We start from the raw sequence: 16509 nt of genomic DNA, 5'->3' as shown, positions 1-16509 counted from the left end.
ATAAATTGTTGGGGGCAAACAGACAAATATTGGCAACGGGTAAAACTGGAGGCGAACTGACATAGGGGCGAAATATCTGGTACCCGTTAAAACATTAAATTATCCTTGGAATGTAGAAACAAAACATAAATGATCAACGTGTAAGGTACACTTTTCTTATTTATTTTATTTTCACTTTTTTATTTATCACATGAATGCTTTGGGGCACAAGTATATGTCAGAAACAGGCTTTATAAATTTGGCTCATTTTTAATTAATTTATTTATTTTAATCACAGCTTAATGAAGGCTCGTCTTCAGTCTCTGACAGATAAACGATACTTTAAAATAATAAATTCATCAGATTAACTACTTTTTAATCACTCATGCCATTATAAACAAGCTATGAAAGTCGTTTGTTTATATCACTTGAACTGTGACAATTACTCATAAGCCTTTGCGAAGCCGAGACTGCGAGAGAGCTTTTGGGGAAATCTTCGGCTATATTCGCATAACATGTATGTCGAATTGCTTCGGAAATCTGACCAATTTAATGTGAATCGAAACAATTCGATAATGAGTGAATAAAAATTAACAAGATGGGCACCTATTTCTACAAATAAGGGCACTTGAACACGAGAAGGGTGTGTGTGTGTGTGTGTGTGGGGGGGGGGGGGGGTGCACCACCGGCACCCCCTCTGTATCCGCGCCTGCTACAGCTCTGCATTTTGATGTATTATCTGTAAATCTCTCACGGGAACTGCTATGAATAAGTATGCATGTGTCTTGCTCTATTGACTGAAATATTATGAAAACATAATTCGCACTTTGTTATAAGCAAGTAATCTCATAAAGCAAACCATGTTTTGTAAATGACTCTCGTTTGAAATATAATGAAAATATAAAGTGACAAGAAAATATGGACTTTGAAGAGCGGAAAGGATATCTATTTTTTCTCTTAGTTAAACTGACTACATTTTTCTGTGCATTTTAATTTGGATGGTCAAGAAGACGTTTATTTTTACACTTTAGTAAAAAACCTTTAGAAAGCCAGTTAGGCTACTGATTCCCGCAAACAGATATAAAACCACGTGGTGTTGTATACAGGTATATATAACATCTGGACATGTGTAACCATATGTACGAGAATGGAACATTTCTGGTTCTATATTCCTTCAATATGGAGACATAGCTAAAGTGTTGAACGATTTTATTCTGTTTATACTTAATTACCTTCACAGTGCTGTCCATTTCCAATGAATCCATAATTGCAGACACACCTGTTGTCTTTACACGTCGCATCAGGGGCACACTTTAGACATCCATTTACTAATAAGTATAAAATATACAATTAATTGGTAAATCAAAGTTAAGTACAAAATTTATTTTTGGAAATAGTGTTTGACCTCTTGTATTAATATCAATTAAATGTTTTATGTAATAGTTATACTAACACTGTACTAGGTTTATCGGTATATATATATCCAAACTGTTCTGGTACTGTAGGCGAAGTAGAAGAGATTCTCACGACGAAAAGTGTAGGGATATTCGTCGATACACTGAATATGAGTGGGTATAATTGATTTATACCCAACTGTAGGTTGAATTAATTATTGGATTAGTTCTATGTCAAATAAGATCAATAACTAGAAAGTAGTAAACAATGAAATGAAAATAATATGGACCAGACATCGTGACCATCATATTTTGTTCTTGAGTATTGAAACTGTATTTCACAGTCGAATTTGCAAATCCAGTTTGATGTAGTGTTAGCAGTATGTTTTAGGGCTGTACTGGTATCGGAGTATATTAAAAGTCATGGGTGTAGTTATTTTTTTTCATGATGGGAAGAGCATGGAGCTATTAAGTAGTAAACAAAATGTCATTTCCGAGAACATTTTTATAATTTTATATCACATAAAACACCATTTTATCTCAGTTGTATATGGAAGCAGAGGTAATATTTAATGAATTGTAGTTTAGTAGAGAGCCAGTTAGGCTACTGATTCCCGCGAACAGATATAAAACCACGTGGTGTTGTATACAGGTATATATAACATCTGGACATGTGTAACCATATGTACGAGAATGGAACATTTCTGGTTCTATATTCCTTCAACATGGAGACCTAGCTAAAGTGTTGAAGGATTTTATTCTGTGTATACTTAATTACCTTGACAGTTTGTTCCATCTCCAATGAATCCATAATTACAGACACACCTGTTGTTTGTACACGTCGCATCAGCGTGACACCTTTTACATCCATCAACTAATAAGTATAAAATATACAAATAATGGGTACATCAGAGTTAAGTACAAAATTCAGCTTTTGTATGCAGTTCTTTTTTATCATGAAATTTTTTATGAAGAGTGTGGAGGAATTAAGTAGTAAAATGCCATCTCCGAGAACAGTTATATTTAGATCACATCAAATACCATTTTATCTTAATTGTATGAAGAACCAGAAATAATATTTAATGAATTTTTGTTTAAAGATTGGAATGGGTAGTTGACACCCGTACCACGCTAATTATAGTTCTGCCCTGTGATGTATCATGCTGTAAATATGTCAAGGGAACTGCTTTGAATAAGTGCACATGTTTCTTGTTCTGTTGACTGAAATATTATGAAAACATAATTTGAACTTTGCTATATGCAAATGATCTCACAAAGCAAACCAAGTTTTATAAATGGATCTTCTGTTTAAAATAACAAATAAAAGATTCATATGTGAACTAAAATTCTCAGATAACTTTCTAATAAGGTAATCCATATTTTATATATATTTTAATCCAGAAGGCATTATCTTGATATTTTTAAAGTTCATTCTTTACAGATCTTCAGAATAAACAACCACTGACCTGTATACCCTACAACCTTTCCTTCATGCGACATATGTAATATGTTTCCATGTATATTAACTCAGGACATAACTTTTTGACTATTTACGAAACTGCCATTAGCCGAAATATGTATGCACAGTAAAGATATGAAATTCCTTTTTTTCTCTACATATTCCTGCAAATATAATTTTTTATAATTATTATTATTACAAAATGGCAAACGTATTATATATATTGAGTATTGCTGTAGTATTTCACAGTTGAATTTGCAAATCCAGTTTGATGTAGTGTTAGCAGTATGTTTTAGGGCTGTACTGGTATTAGAGTATATTAAAAGTCATGGGTGTAGTTATTTTTTTCATGATGGGAAGAGCATGGAGCTATTAAGTAGTAAAAAATTGTCATTTCCGAGAACATTTTTATAATTTTATATCACATAAAACACCATTTTATCTCAGTTGCATATGGAAGCAGAGGTAATATTTAATGAATTGTAGTTTAGTAGAGAGCCAGTTAGGCTACTGATTCCCGCGAACAGATATAAAACCACGTGGTGTTGTATACAGGTATATATGAAATCTGGACATGTGTAACCATATGTACCACAATGGAACATTTCTGGTTATATATTCCTTCAACATGGAGACCTAGCTAAAGTGTTGAAGGATTTTATTCTGTGTATACTTAATTACCTTGACAATTTGTTCCATCTCCAATGAATCCATAATTACAGACACACCTGTTGTTTGTACACGTCGCATCAGCGTGACACCTTTTACATCCATCAACTAATAAGTATAAAATATACAAATAATGGGTACATCAGAGTTAAGTACAAAATTCAGCTTTTGTATGCAGTTCTTTTTTATCATGATGGGAAGAGTGTGGAGGAATTAAGTAGTAAAATGCCATCTCCGAGAACAGTTATATTTAGATCACATCAAATACCATTTTATCTTAATTGTATGAAGAACCAGAAATAATATTTAATGAATTTTTGTTTAAAGATTGGAATGGGTAGTTGACACCCGTACCACGCTAATTATAGTTCTGCCCTGTGATGTATCATGCTGTAAATATGTCAAGGGAACTGCTTTGAATAAGTGCACATGTTTCTTGTTCTGTTGACTGAAATATTATGAAAACATAATTTGAACTTTGCTATATGCAAATGATCTCACAAAGCAAACCAAGTTTTATAAATGGATCTTCTGTTTAAAATAACAAATAAAAGATTCATATGTGAACTAAAATTCTCAGATAACTTTCTAATAAGGTAATCCATATTTTATATATATTTTAATCCAGAAGGCATTATCTTGATATTTTTAAAGTTCATTCTTTACAGATCTTCAGAATAAACAACCACTGACCTGTATACCCTACAACCTTTCCTTCATGCGACATATGTAATATGTTTCCATGTATATTAACTCAGGACATAACTTTTTGACTATTTACGAAACTGCCATTAGCCGAAATATGTATGCACAGTAAAGATATGAAATTCCTTTTTTTCTCTACATATTCCTGCAAATATAATTTTTTATAATTATTATTATTACAAAATGGCAAACGTATTATATATATTGAGTATTGAAACAGTATTTCACAGTTGAATTTGCAAATCCAGTTTGATGTAGTGTTAGCAGTATGTTTTAGGGCTGTACTGGTATTAGAGTATATTAAAAGTCATGGGTGTAGTTATTTTTTTCATGATGGGAAGAGCATGGAGCTATTAAGTAGTAAAAAATTGTCATTTCCGAGAACATTTTTATAATTTTATATCACATAAAACACCATTTTATCTCAGTTGCATATGGAAGCAGAGGTAATATTTAATGAATTGTAGTTTAGTAGAGAGCCAATTAGGCTACTGATTCCCACGAACAGATATAAAACCACGTGGTGTTGTATACAGGTATATATGAAATCTGGACATGTGTAACCATATGTACCACAATGGAACATTTCTGGTTATATATTCCTTCAACATGGAGACCTAGCTAAAGTGTTGAAGGATTTTATTCTGTGTATACTTAATTACCTTGACAATTTGTTCCATCTCCAATGAATCCATAATTACAGACACACCTGTTGTTTGTACACGTCGCATCAGCGTGACACCTTTTACATCCATCAACTAATAAGTATAAAATATACAAATAATGGGTACATCAGAGTTAAGTACAAAATTCAGCTTTTGTATGCAGTTCTTTTTTATCATGATGGGAAGAGTGTGGAGGAATTAAGTAGTAAAATGCCATCTCCGAGAACAGTTATATTTAGATCACATCAAATACCATTTTATCTTAATTGTATGTAGAACCAGAAATAATATTTAATGAATTTTTGTTTAAAGATTGGAATGGGTAGTTGACACCCGTACCACGCTAATTATAGTTCTGCCCTGTGATGTATCATGCTGTAAATATCTCAAGGGAACTGCTTTGAATAAGTGCACATGTTTTTTGTTCTGTTGACTGAAATATTATGAAAACATAATTTGAACTTTGCTATATGCAAATGATCTCACAAAGCAAACCAAGTTTTATAAATGGATCTTCTGTTTAAAATAACAAATAAAAGATTCATATGTGAACTAAAATTCTCAGATAACTTTCTAATAAGGTAATCCATATTTTATTTTAATCCAGAAGGCATTATCTTGATATTTTTAAAGTTCATTCTTTACAGATCTTCAGAATAAACAACCACTGACCTGTATACCCTACAACCTTTCCTTCATGCGACATATGTCATATGTTTCATGTATATTAACTCAGGACATAACTTTTTGACTATTTACGAAACTGCCATTAGCAGAAATATCTATGCACAGTAAAGATATGAAATTCCTTTTTTTCTCTACATATTCCTGCAAATATAATTTTTTATAATTATTATTATTACAGAATGGCAAACGTATTATATATATATATATATATATATATATATATATATATATATATATATATATATATATATATATATACATACACACATATACACATACACATACACATACACACACACACACATATATATATATATATATATATATATATATATATATATATATATATATATATATAAGATATGTAAATCTTTATTTTCAATATTAGTCAAATAGTAAATAATGTTTATTTATATAGCTCGAAAGAAATGATGGGAGTGGCAGTTCTCATGCTGGCAGATGAATCTTCCTTGGAAGAGGGCAGGACGTAGCCCAGTGGTAAAGCACTCGCTCGGTGCGCGGTCGGTCTGTGATCGATCCCCGTCGGTGGTCCCTTTAGGCTATTTCTCGTTCCAGTCAGTGCACCACGACTGGTGTATCAAAGGCCGTGGTATGTACTATCCTCTCTGTGGGATGGTGCATATAAAAGATCCCTTGCTGCTAATCGAAAAAGAGTAGCCCATGAAGTGGCGACAGCGGGTTTCCTCTCTCAATATCTGTGTGGTCCTTAACCATATGTCTGACGCCATATAAGCGTAAATAAAATGTGTTGAGTGCGTCGTTAAATAAAACATTTCTTTCTTTCTTTCGTTGGAAGATGCAGTCCTCAAGACAAGGCCCATGTCAATTATTTACGATAGCAGTCAGAATTTTGTCAAAATCTCTCTCTGATTCTACCTTGTGCACAGATACGATTTTCAGTGTGATAACTGCTTTTTGTTTTGTCCACATTTGATAGTGCTTACTTTGACAGGTAAATCCATCTCCTTTGTATCCATCAATGCACGTGCAAAAATAACCGCCAACAGTATTTGTGCATGTGGCATGGAAGTCACATCTGTGTACATTGTCAAAACATTCATCAACGTCCTTCTCTAAATAATGTAAAAGAAATCATGTAATAGAGACGAAAGGAACAGTATGATGTACAATGTATATATACTGGTGTAATACTACTGAATTATAATTATTGCAATGATTTCTTTATTGATGCAACTATGTTTTGTAGCATACAAATAAATTCAGTTTCATTTCTTTTTAAAAATGTACTATTTTTAAGACATCTATATATTTGTAGGAAAAACTATACGACACTTGCACAGATGCCATTTTGATCCTAGAAATTCAAAGTTAATCTTATTCTACATATTGATATGTTGGAACGAGCATCTGCATTAATCTTAGACATCTTGATATGTCGAAACAAGCATCTAGATTAATCTTAATACATTTTGATATGTCGAAACAAGCATCTGAGTTAATCTTGGTACAGATTGAAAGTTCGAAACAAGGATAGGGATTTACAGAACTCCGTTATAATGTATGTGTTGTTTGAGCCAACCAAAGAGTTCCAAATGCAGGTGACTCAGTATTTTCAGTTACCTTCCTATCATTACATATTCACAATCATAACGTTATTTCACAATTCATCCAGTGATCCACCATCGGTATATTAAATGCGGTATATCAAATGTGTTATCGTGCGTCTGTGTGTGTGTGTGTGTGTGTGTGTATGTGTGTGTGTACAGTGCATTGTCCAAATCGGCAGCTGTCTAAACCGGCATTTTGTGTAAACCGGCACAATTTTAAAGTCCCGTCCAACTACTGTTAATTTATTAGGAATGAAATTCTGCCTACACCGGATGCTGTCTATTCCGGACTTGGGATGCAAATTTAAGAACAAAAGAATGGTTTATGTAGTAATTAGCTCTGTCTACACCGGCACACCATCTAACCTTTACTGTCTGCCAGTGATCACGTTTTAAACATTGACGGCAGTTTCCTAGTAATTAGGACACCACAGAAAGTGTTATGAAATAATCGTGCCTCTTTGAAGGCTTAATAAACAATGAACCACATCTGTTGTAACGGGTGTAGGTAGCAAGATAAATCAGATTATTATTTGTATGTGTTCATACCTGCATTGTGTTATGCCAATCTGTTGTTTTGTCAAAACTAGTACCTGCATAAATACGGATGACTCTTCAGTTTTGCATTGTGTTACTGAAGTTATAATGGTGTATCGACCATAAAAACGGGTGCGAATTTGTGTCCCAGCAAACTTCTCACTGACACCCCATCGTATTTTGTTTATCTTGATTTTGATTGGTTTCTCAGAAAAGCAAATATCTTTCAGGTTTACACCAATCACTAAAACAAGCATTACTTAGCCTTGCTTTTACAGATGTCTTATACATAGTCCAAACGTTTAGTTAATATGACAGTTAAGAACCGCAAGTCTGGATGAACTCTGTCTACACCGGCACTCTGTCTACACCGGCACTCTGTCTAAACCGGCATATTTGATTGGTCCCAAGTGAATTCGATTAAGACAGAGTCCACTGTATATATATATATATATAATAGACAAATACATCCTTATTATTGTCAGAAATAGGATACGTTAAGGCACCTACTCGTATTGGCTTACATAATATGTCTTGATATCGTTGAAAAGGCTAAATTATTATCTAATTCACTTATAACATGCAATACACACACACACACACACACACACACACACACACACACACACACACACACACACACACACACACACACACATATATATATATATATATATATATATATATATATATATATATATATATATTTGCATGTGTTGACGAATATACTGCTTTGTTAATATAGCTCAAATGAAACATAAACACAGAATTATCCAATACATTATTTAAGCTCTGTAATGCATGGAGTTCTGATTTGAGTTTTACTCTTTCATGAATAGATTTAAATTTCAGTTTATTTTGTGCCAGTATCAAATTGAGGTTAAAGTACGCTTTCGTGGTCATACACTCCAGCTTCACAATGGAGACTAAATAGATGGTGTAGTGGTGAGACACTTCCATATCAAACCTTTAAAACCTATTATGGATTAGAACTGGTGCTGAGGTCAGACACCTCTATAGGAAACCTTTAAAATCTATTATGGTTTAGAACTGGTGCTGAGGTCAGACACCTCCATACCGAACGTTTAAAACCTATTATGGGTTAGAACTGGTGCTGAGAATCGTGCCCAAAACCTACCAGCCGGCCTGACGTTTGCTAATTAAAAACAGTTATTCAATATTTTACTGTGCTCACATTTCAGAATTTAACTTGCACATGTTCGTACTTATTGTGTTTGAATACAATCTGCTATTGTTAAGATACATGTAATTACTTCTGATATGTACTCACTATTGCAATTGAATCCATCGCCCGCGTAACCGTAGTTACATTGACAGGTATAACCGCCGAGTGTGTTTGTGCAGGTTGCAAATTGATGGCACTTATGGGTCAAAAGGGAACATTCATCTACATCAGTGCCTGTTGGAATATATTAGTAAATGGCTAATAAGAAAGGAATAATATAAACTTATTTTTAGACGAAAATGTAATTGTTTTCAATACAATCTTTATAGCATATTCGAATATATTATTTTTAATCCAAATTTAAATGTTTATAGCATGTAATAATTCATTAATGAAATATACATTTATCTATATACATATAATTTTCTTCTGTCTGTTTGCAAACATTATTTACATACATACGCTCTTGCAAACTAACACAAACAATTCACGGGAGTAGGAAGGTGCCAAAAAGATATATATATATATATATATATACACATGTATAAATATCTAAAAACAATTGCTGCTAAAATGTACCTGCCCCCCCCCCCCCCCCCCCCCCCGCTTCCTACGCCAGTGCACATACAACACATGCACATACACGTATAAGCACGCACACATGCGCACGCATGCTCTCAATCACATATATATCTGCGACACAATAGTTATCGTGGTGAAAGCTTGGTGAAAAAATACAGTCAAAGGGACGTAAGCACACCCAGGCGGATGGAACTAAAATATAGTTTTACCTCGACAACTGATGCCATCACCTTTGAAGCCGTCTTTGCATTTACAAGTGAAGTCGCCATTAGGTGTGTCCGTACAGATGGCATCATAATGGCAGTTGTGTTGACCATTTTTACATTTGCTTGTGGTACCGACTGTCATAAAATTGAATGTATTAAAGAAGATAAACGGACAGACGGCAAGTCAGATTAACAGACGTACAGATAATACACAAGTTACCAATTATTATCAAAGTTATATCCTGCATAGAATAATTTTGTCACAAGGTTTTGCAACTGAAAAATACAACTAATTAACTTTATTATACTATTTATTATCCCAGCTATATTTCTTATTCTTACTTTTTTTTATATATTAATAACAATAATAATAAAGCATGTAAACCATTTTCAGCAAAAGTCATTTTAAAAATATAGAAGAAATGTTATTGTTATTTTAAAGCTGATGAACAGATATACATAATTGCAAATTTTCTATGCATGTTTTTCAACTTGTGGTGACGTTATATTTAATACCAGTGAGGTAATTGGTTAGTAAGTGCTAATCGCTAAAAAGCATGATAATTATGTTAAGGGAAATGTTAAAATTATTTTTGCCTTTATGAGTGATAAAGATAGAGACACGTGTTTCGGAATAAACATCAGTATGCATTCATACAGTTATATGTCATTAGTTCAGCAGCCGAAACAGCTGAATACGAAGTTTGTGGGACATGTTTGTTTGCCATAGCTATTAGTTTTGTTCATTAGTCGTTTATCCTATTACAAGAGGCAAATTCTTATGTTAGTTGTTTGTTAACAAAATATAATCAATAGAAATGTTCTGTTAAATCGAGTTGGTCGAGGTTTGCTTGCTTAAATCATTTAACCAATTTAAATTCCATAGGTGTCAAAAGAGTGGATGGGCACCACCCTTTCACCAACTCTGACGACAATACATGATCTCTATCTCTGTTGGAAGGTGAATTAATATATTGCTTGCGCCTCCAGCTGCCCGTGTATGAAATTGTGTCTATGCAGGTGAAACTCCCAGGATAATATGTAAACGACTGAGACATAATTACTATACAAAATAAACATTTACATCCTTATAGTTTACATTTTCCCAAATAAGATCCTTATAGTTTATATTTTCCCAAATAAGATGAATGTAAGGTTTTACTATTTAATTAGTTGTGTCTCACTCAAAACTAGTGTGGAATTAACAAGATAAATAGAAATGTCAGTGACATGATTGAGCTTACGTTCACACGTAGTTCCATCACCTATGAAGCCACTTATGCACTGGCATGTGAAGGCGCTGTTTGACCAGGTACACTGGGCGTTCTCACCACATGGCTCAGCTCCACTAGCACATCCACTGAGGGGATGATCTGTACCCACGGCGGCGAAAAACACAATGAATGAAGTGTAGATTATTTATGTTTTTATTAAAGCTGCAATATTCAGTGTATTTGTATTATACAACCATAGATCATCGACAGTGAAAACATTTACCATTGCTGCATTACAGACCCTTCTGTATCTTTTGGCTATAATCGTTAATCCGAGTCACATAAGATGTATGTGGTTTTTTCTTCATTATTATAATGTATTATTTTCCATTTTACATCAAGCAGCGTGGTGCTATTTCACTCTATTTTCTTCTATAATACAAAACACGGCGACAGACAGACTTGTATATTGTTGACGATAAAGATTGTATTAGTTCAATTCAGTTAATTTTTATTATTAAAATATGCGATAATATGTTAAGGGGAGATGGCAGCTTTAAATAAAAGTAACTTAATAAAACCAAGAGCAAACCATATTTATCTAATAATACATATAACAAATAAATATAATGAGTACTGAAAAAAGCTAATCCCTCTGTTCATAAAAAGAATCATAATACATGTTCCAAAACTAATATGGTATCCCAAGTCCAGGAAATAGTTATACCGAATGATAAAAATAAAGGCCCATTTCTACAAATCAACTGTATTTCAGTTTAATCATTTAATATATGTTTTAATTTTGTAAATACAAACCTATATTTGTAAATAAAGAACAATCATATTACTACTGGTGAAAAAAACATTGTTTACTAGTCTGATAGTTTTGCTTGATCGAAAGCTTAATTATGCTTGATCGAAAGTTTAATTTTGCTTATGGAATGCACCGAATTCAGTGTTAATAGGTAGATTTGGACAAATATTATTTAAAGACCTCATTGTACTTGAATGCAAATCAAGTATCTCCGTAACACGTTTCGAAATACCCGTTAACATACATTGAAATAAAATGAAACCAGAGAGATAATACCTTTACATAACACACAGTTCCCTTTAACCAAACAACGATATGTTTATGTAAATATTTCATATATTTTCATTCCTGGCAACAGTTCTTTACATTTATAGAACTATCAATGTAATAAATATAAAATGTTATGCAGTTTTATCATTTATGTCGACCTATGATGTCAAAAAGAATATCTGAAACACCAGCTATTGAGAAATTAAAATTGATTTAAAAGCTTAATAACAACATATGGTTGCATATTAAATGTACTCCTAGTAATGTATAGCCAAATTCATAAATCTTACCAGGGCATCCTTCACAAACATCCACATTGGGATCTGAAATTAATTAAATGTACTAATTTATTTCCAACAAATAAAAACAAAGTGGATTGATTATTAAATTAACAACAGTAATTTTATTTTGAAAAACATATTCTCTTAGACAGAAAAGTAATACCATTATCACAAATACTAATGCTAGGAGCGAATTCTGAGAGGGTATTGAGTATGTGTACCCAGTAGTTCAAACTACATGTATGAAGTGCCCTGAAAATGTATATCCAATATCTCCCTTTCCATGTTGCCTCCCCCATCCTTAGAAAAATCCCACACCTGCCTCAGTTCTAGTAGTAGCACCCACTGCGGCAACATTATGATAATGGTTTCTTGTGTTGCACTGAGGAACAACTTAAAGTAGTATCAGAATACTAATGAACCAGGAGATCGCATAATGCTTCCAACATCAACTGATCTGAACACATATAGAGTAGACAATAGATGTACCTACCAAACTGTGGTGTTCCTGAGTAGGTACAGGAGTCATCTTTAACACAGGATCGTTTGCTTTCATCATAGGAATAGCCACTCTGACAGTATTCATAAGTTGACTTTCCACCGAGGCACTTGTAGTGAGCGTAACAATTGCGGTGGTTATTTTCCCAATCCAATTGGTTTGACCAAGTGTATCCATCAGGTTGTCCATCACACAAATCTGTAGAAATAAGTAATAACATTAAACAGCATTTTCAATGAGTCCACCCCAAGGACGCAAAGTCGACAAGTACAAAGGATCCAAAAGTATAATAGATGTAAAAACTATATCATGCAGTAAAGACCAGTTTTGTTTTGTTTTGTTTGGGAATTATGCGTCAGTCCATGTTTCGTTTTTACATCACAACCAATATTTTGGAAGGTTCGAAACCTGCCAATTGACACTTTGTTTTTTAAAATATTAAATATTAACAGCGAGTCAAAAGACATGATATGTGCTGCCATATATGAGACTCAACTGTCATAGGTTGTACCCAAAACATATGTGTTTGAACCTTAATTTGGATGCAAGTACATTAAACCAGTATTTGCGTACTAGTACCTATCAATTATTGATAATTAGAGAAGCTCAAGTGTTCGACACCTAATGGACATCATTTAAGAAATTAAGCTAACATGTTATATATTTATTTCGTGACAAAGGAGGTCTTTGCTCAAGACAAATAATAAATATGTCTTTTAATATACTTACCCCAAACACATACGCAGCGACCAGGCCAAAATATTAGACCATAAGTGCAAAATTGCAAAACATGTCCTTGGCCATCTTGGAATTTGTAAAACTTTCTGAGGTCAGTAGGATGAATACTTATGTAATCTGGGCAAACGCTGTCTTCTGCATAAGAAAAAATATATGGTTATAAAATAAACATGATATAGATTTATCATAGGTGAAATAATAATTTATTTTTGGTGATTCACAGTTGCATAAACTAAGATCTTTCTGGAACAGCTCAAATAACCCAGCTTCATTTGTTATCAACACTTGTATAGAACAGTATATAACGTATTCCACCTGGTTTGAATTTCCATATTAGCTTAGTTTGTATTCGATTTATGTGCAAAAGGTATTTCGTTCGAACCTCATTAGTGAAGGCTAGGCTATAATTACTACTATGCAATAAAGAAAAAAATCTAACAAGTTCTATACTTAACAGCCGCTGAGTGAACATAATGATGTGTGCTAATTCACTGAATATTTAGTTCTTAATATGCATGTTGTGTCCTGTATGCTCTACTTGGACTTAAAACATAAAACGTGTGTATACAAGTACACATCCTACTCACCCATACAGTCATAGCCATCTCCAATGAATCCAGGGTTGCATTTACATGTGTAGCCAGTGTATCCCTTCACACAAGAGGCATTCGGGTCACAAGTTTTGGATCCATCATTGCATGGGTCCTTGATTATAGCTTATAAGTACAAAAAGGAAACAACTATTAAAAGGGAAAATCTATATCGATGGTCATTTTTATTAACTGAAGAGAAATTCAGAGGTATAGTTCAGTATCCTATTATGGACCAATGTTGATGTCCTGGATAACCGTCGTCAATGGTCTAGTGGTTAGACCATGGGATTTAAGGGGTATGTATAGATTTCACATCCTGATACCAGCTCCCAACTCAGATCGAGGCAATCCATATTGGGGGGGGGGGGGGGGGGGGGGGGCAACACACACTGTATGTATGTATGTATGACGTTATTAAATTTAATAATTTTAGACAATAGCTCAGTTAAATGCCAATGACGGCATGCACACACCTTAATTGTATATAAACTCTGGAAAATCAAACTGAAATGAAATGCAATCATAAATAAAGGTAATCTTGTGTAAATTTCATGTTCTATTTTTCAGACAGGATATACTGCATATTATGTCGTTAATTACTTACAAATCATCATTGATATAAAATCGTACAGAAATCGCCACATCAATGCTTAATCATTAATTGGGAGTGGGATATAGTTTCAGAAGAGTACCTGCTCATGAGCAATGAACGATAATGTGCAGAAACTCTCCCCTACATGGACACGTTTTTGCAATGATGTATGCTACCCATTGCTATACAACTGGCATATCAAAGAACTTAAGTGCTGACGCAGTGCTTATAACGATAAACATATTTATTTAGCAATCAATTCTAACTACGAATAAACAACAACACACAAGTGCCACTTCAGCCAAGTCAACTAAGTCAGTGTTATTGCCAGTGCAATCAAAGATATCATTGTTTAATACAAGATTTCAAAGGCAAAACTATTTAGTTTTGATTTAAATTATGATGTCAACAGCTGTCTCAAACGACAAACAATTCAGTAACAATGTACACTCTTTCATTTAAATACAGTAAAATCACGTGTTTAAGATAAGATAAGATATTTATTCTGTACTTCAGGTGGCCATTGCCCATTGTACAATTTGCAATGTTTGTATATACCACTATATATATCTATGTCACACATGGTACACATAATATTTAAACATACAAATAGTTGTGCACATATACATATATACGCTGCTGTATGTTTATTTAAATAACACTTGTCACAGATATTTTTCACGTTCTTCAAATTCAAATAATAATGCCAATAATGAAATTCACAATACAATAATTTGTGTCAAAATATAGTTTCTTTAATTATTGTTTAGCTTCTATATTTCCCAATAAATCAATCATTATCAAAGCTGTTATTTACATAATGTGCATTATATTAATAGTATTGACAAATAATAAGCATAAAACGTACAAGTCTAGTTAACACTAAGTCTTAAAAAATAAAAATAAGTTAATAGATTAATTATATAACTAAACAAAAACATAATATTGAATGTAATAGACACTAGAAAACCATTTTATTATACTTTTCCCCATACAACAATAATATTACTACAGACAATCGAGTTTCAAATAAAATAATTCTATTAAAAATAATGTATTAGTTTACCTTTGCAGGTGATTCCATCTCCTTCATATCCATCAATACAAACACACTTGTTGTTCACACACGTCGCATAGTGGTCACATTTTTGACACTGATCAACTAATAATAAGAAATATACAATTATCAATTCATCCATAGCAAGACTAAATATGAATTAGGGCATTCACATACAAATTAATTTTATTGCTGAATACAATCATAACTGAACTTTAACTATTTTTATAATATTTACTAGGTCGACGTTTCTGCTGGTGTACATGTAGCATAATGGTCACAGTTTTAGCATTGGTCAGCTAATAAGTAGACACATAACTGTAGTTTTATAATATACAAGAGGAACTGTTCTTCTTTTTCATTATAAAGTAACTATCAATTCAACTAAATCATTCATCAGTATAACATTTCTAAGATATACATTGTTTCCTTTAAATATAAAGAGCATCAATATATCAGCAGTGAAATATATAAATTAGTAATACTCAATTGTTGAAACAGAAAACAAATCTTATTTTCAAAACGAAAAATGGATGAATCTAAACCTTTTTCAATAAATTACCCTATAAAATAAAATAATCAAATTTAAATGAAAAAGACCAAATATAAATAGTTTAACATTCCATCTTATATATAAAAATAAGTCTATCAACATATAACAAAATCAGTTACCGCCAAAGTTGATTATTATCCCATGGAATAATTTGTTTGAGGCAATAATCAAATTTACACTATAATAATTGTAGTGAAATATATGCTGCTCAATTACCTTCACAATTGATTCCATCTCCAA

The 16509-nt window shown here is 32.8% G+C and overlaps 1 protein-coding gene across 1 annotated transcript in view; it reads left to right on the top strand.

Annotated features, from left to right (window-relative positions):
- The window catches only part of LOC121384390 (tenascin-like), a 49912-nt gene that overhangs the window by 24830 nt on the left and 8573 nt on the right, over positions 1-16509 (top strand). The gene's annotated exons all lie outside the window — the stretch shown is intronic.

Source organism: Gigantopelta aegis, chromosome 10 (genome assembly GCF_016097555.1).
Source record: "Gigantopelta aegis isolate Gae_Host chromosome 10, Gae_host_genome, whole genome shotgun sequence".
Lineage (NCBI taxonomy): Eukaryota > Metazoa > Mollusca > Gastropoda > Neomphalida > Peltospiridae > Gigantopelta > Gigantopelta aegis.
Note: the sequence above shows the minus strand (reverse complement) of the source record. Positions and strands in the feature narration are given on the sequence as shown.